This window comes from Phoenix dactylifera, chromosome 12 (assembly GCF_009389715.1).
Source record: "Phoenix dactylifera cultivar Barhee BC4 chromosome 12, palm_55x_up_171113_PBpolish2nd_filt_p, whole genome shotgun sequence".
NCBI classification, from domain to species: Eukaryota; Viridiplantae; Streptophyta; class Magnoliopsida; order Arecales; family Arecaceae; genus Phoenix; species Phoenix dactylifera.
In genome coordinates, this window is record NC_052403.1 from 12,204,957 (window position 1) to 12,209,492 (window position 4,536).

At 38.6% G+C, this 4,536-nt stretch overlaps 1 pseudogene; it reads right to left on the bottom strand.

Annotated features, from left to right (window-relative positions):
- Positions 1–314: 314 nt before the first annotated feature.
- LOC120112763 lies at positions 315–4,044 on the bottom strand (annotated as a pseudogene).
- Positions 4,045–4,536: the final 492 nt, after the last annotated feature.

The window sequence follows — 4,536 nt, forward strand, 5'->3', positions numbered from 1 at the left end:
ATCACAAATGTAATTGTCCAAATAAATTTTATAAGAATCTTTTTTGGGTTCCATCATCTTTGCCAAGTTAAAAATCACAACTAAAATATTCCATTCCATAGTGAGGAGGAAGCCGGGTTGCATAATTAGATATCCCATGTTAATCACCTACTTTTGAAATCATTATTTTAAATCATTATTTAGCACTAACGGTTGCATGTGCAATACATGTGGGCAACCCATGGGAAATGGAGGCCGCACTGGGTTGGAGTTATGGAGAGCTTACAACAGAAATGTGGTATGATTTTTTTTCATCATTGTGACTTTAGAGGCAATTAAAAGCAATATTTAAACATATAGAGGTGATGGAAGATAAAAGAATATGATGTGATATTTTTATCCCTTAAATGGGTCATCTGATCTCCACACAAGGAGCAAGTTTGGAGGTAATCTAGGTTGCCTGACTGATCTGAACCACTTCTTTCTTAACGTGGCAAACGGTTAGTGATTTTGCTCAAAGGAGGCCTCTCCTTGATGGGAGCCGGTGGTGGCTTGGAGAATTTGGCAGTCTGTCTGGAGGCCCTCAGGTTCTCAAGATCTCTAACCTGCCACCATTCATCCAAAAAATTCATCCAAAAGAAAATAAATTCCCCTATATCCACACAAAACTTAAAACACCAAGTAAATAAAATTCATTTCAACAGAATCTTTAAAGTGATCCTTCCGATAGTGCATCAGAAGGTTGACACGGGAGAACTTTAAAATATGTTAAAATTAAGTTTTGTTCTTCTATTGGAGATTACCTTTTCTTGAAGAGTTTTAATGACATACTCCTGTGATGCATATTTGAGCTGCATCGACTGCAAGCTTTCATTTAATCTTGCTGTTTCCTTTTCTTCCTGTCGGAGCTTCTCTGCCTGTACAAAAACTATTCAGATCAACTACTCTAGCTTAAAGCAAACCCCCTTCTATCTCACTTCATTAGAACATATAAGAACTACCATCTGTTTAAGCTTGAAACTTTCTGCTGGATCTGATTGTTTACGGGCAGGGCCATGCTCAACTCCCCGGACTCGACTAGCAAAATTTAATAAGCAGAGTGTTTCTCCCAAATCTGCTGAGCTTGGGCTGATCTGTGCAAACATAAGAGTCTTGCAATCTCCTCCTGTTGTAATTTACATTGCCAGTGCATTCAATGTGCATGCATTATTTTGTCATGCAAACCATAAAACTGGTATCTAGATTTTAAGAAACATTAACATGCATCTTACCTAGAGAGCTTTGGAGCAGACGGGTAAGCTTTGAGTTCCTGTATTTGTGAACAAAAGAGAGGAGTGAGAGAGAGAGTGAGCGAGTGAGAGAGAGAGAGAGAGACCTGTATGGAATATGGGGGTTCTTTGAGGCAAGAGCAGAGATAACATCTCCTAATGCCAAGAGTGACTTATCGATGAACTGACACTCTTTCAACCTCTGGCCCTCAACTTCAGTCTTTGCAACACGTTCACTTCCAGCTATATCCACAAGCCACATGTGGCTCCTGCTCCTCTGCCCACTCACCAAATTCTCACTCTTGATAGTCACCCGAACCATGCTGCAATGAAGCTAATGTCGTCGTAATGTGAATATTTCAGAGAGAGCTAACAAGCAACACAGCATTTTTCTCTATAAATAATCACAAATCTTCACTTCCAGTCAGCAAGAAGGAATGTTCACTTTTAGAAACTAGGCCTCAATGGATGCATTTAAAAAATGCAGTAGAATCTCACCAGTGAGAGCTTGTTTGCATTGGTTGACCCAACCGATCTGTTCCTTGCTCCAGTTTTAAGCATCTCCCACACCTCATCTATGCTGCAGATCTGAGCTTCAACCAACCCAGGCACATCCTGTATTCCGGCTGCCACTTGCTTTATCTCCAATCTTCATGAAATTTATTAAAAAAATAACCAGAATAAAGTTACAATCTTATTTCAGGTTAGAGAATTATAGTCCAAATAACAATCAAGCACTCCATGATATTTTCTAGCACAAGAAAGGAATTTTTACTTCTTCACAGGTTGATCTGCATTGTCTACCAGAGGATCTCTGATCTTCTCATTATAGACCTCCAACATGCTCACAGAAAGTTCATATCTGATTATGGAGCTGCTTTCCTTGGAACACTTGAGCAGTTCCTCCAAAGCTTTGTAGTTAACACCCCCGTTCTCTGTTGTTCCTTCCATCGTAAATGTATTCCCACTACCTGTCTGCCCATATCCGAAAATGCACATATTGTACCCATCTAGTACTGATTTCACAATTGGCAAGGTCTCCACAAAGACAGCCTCTGCACAGACAACATATCAATCATTAGATCAAAACTCTAAACTGAACTGAACATTTGAAACTAAAAAGACGATCACGGCTTTGTTTCTGGAGAAAACATGCAGTTTGAGGATTTAATTTGTTATACAAGGAATCTGCTGCATGTAATTTTTCTTTCATCTTTGGAATCTTTTGCCATACAAATAAGGAATTGAGGAATGACTACGATAACCAATCACTTTCTACCAAAAACATACATGGAAACTATCTACATGAAACAGTGCACGAACCACGAGGAATCCAATAATAAATTTTAAATTATTTCTTTTACATTTCAGGTGTCCATAGCAATCGTGTGATTCATATGAATACTCATTACCTTAATCATCTACAGAGAAACATTGCCTTGATCATCTTTAGGTCCAAAAACATGATCAAATTTAAACTGCTTTTTGGAGGAGTCTAAACAGATGATCTGCAATTCAGTATCCTGTGATGGGTCAAGCTCTACCACAAAAGAATAACCTTTAGAGATCTCTTCTGAGCTTAATGGCCTGCATCTGCAAAAAAACCCTTATGTTGCCCTTCAGCTTGATCAGTTCATTATGTAGGCACTTCCTTTCAGCGCACTCTTCTGAGTACTTCTGCTTCAAGGTTTCGTATTTAGGCTCGCACTCCTCCAGGAACTTATTTTTTAGCATTTCATAATTATCCCGTAGTTTTACAAGTTTATCACTCTGTTCGTGGTGTCTCTTCATCAGACTGTTATACTTAGACCCCACACAAAAGAGAGAATTTGAATTTGAACTGATTAGTAGGTGATCATCCAAAACTTTACCAGTCCTTCAGAAAAGGGAAAAGAAAGTGGCCGAGATACCAAGAAGCTGAAGAGTAGAAGAGAGATCAAGAACAGAAATTCCCTTCAGAATAGGAGATGCGATGAGGCAATCATCATCCTTAAGCATCTGGAATAAGACAAGGAATTCAAGAAAAAGGACTTAAAATATAGAAAAGAAAAGGAAAAATAAGAAATTGCTGTTGCGCTGCTCCAATTACTAGGGAGAGGAGATCAATCACCTGATCCAGGAGATTAATGCAGGAATCAGAGTGGGCTTCTAAGGTTCGATCTCAAAAAGATTACAAGGTTCTTAGATAAATCTAAAAAAAGAAGATAACGAAAGAAAGAAAGGGGATTCGGGATTGAAGGATCGAAACCTTGAATTTCTTGAAGGGGTTTGGATTTCTCTTCCACTGCGTTCGGTGCTGCTTCGATCGATCGCAGGGGAGACATTGCGGGCAAAGCTCCATCGCCCATCATTGTGGCCCGGAAAAAAATCCTCAGATCTTTCCAAGGGACAGAAGAAAACCCTCCTCGAAGCTTCTAAGCGCGCAAGCGAGTGAGAGAGAGGGAGAGAGAGTTCTAAGCACTTCTAACGGATCACAATAGAAAGCAATATAACGGATGTCCCCATCTACACCCCCAGTAACACGTAAGACATGTAAAATGCACCTAAGAAAAAGAAGCAATACTCCACCCCTATCAAATTGATACAAAAAGATATTTACAGCCAATTTGACTTTTTAGGTTTCAATTCATAAGATATGAATGTACTTCCTTGTATCAAACCTTGCCCTCTTTCCTCTTTATCTGCATTTATTTCATTACTCTTATGAGAACTTGAAGCAATTTCCTATTGCAGGAACTTAAATTGCATAACCAAGTCTCCTTACACCTTTCATGTTTCATTCACGCTAAAAACTTACCCGAGATTATCTTGTATAGTCTTTAAGATTCATTGTAGATCAAGGAAATGTTGAGACACAGTTGCTAAATGTTCTCAGGTGAAATCAATCATACTTTAATCCATCAAAGCAAACCAGGGACAAGCTTGTTAGATAAGTTTAAGATAGAATTATCTATTTGGCCTTTGTAGTACACAGCAACAATCAAAGCAACTCTCATGAATGTTAGGATGATGACATCAATTCAAGGAAAAAATCACATAGTAAAGGCACAAGGCAGCTTGCACCTTAAATGGCTTTTATTGAACATACTGGAAGCTAGAATTATGTTAAAAGTGTAACAAAACTTCAAAACATTGTTAAAGCAAGAAAGACAACAGAAACAGGGTAAATCTAATGAAAAAGACCCTACCTGAACAAGTTCATACCTTTGGCATTTCCAATGAGGTATCATGATAAGAAGTGGCTTCATTTGTCGTAGTTTCCTTGGGAACATCAACTAAACTACCAATT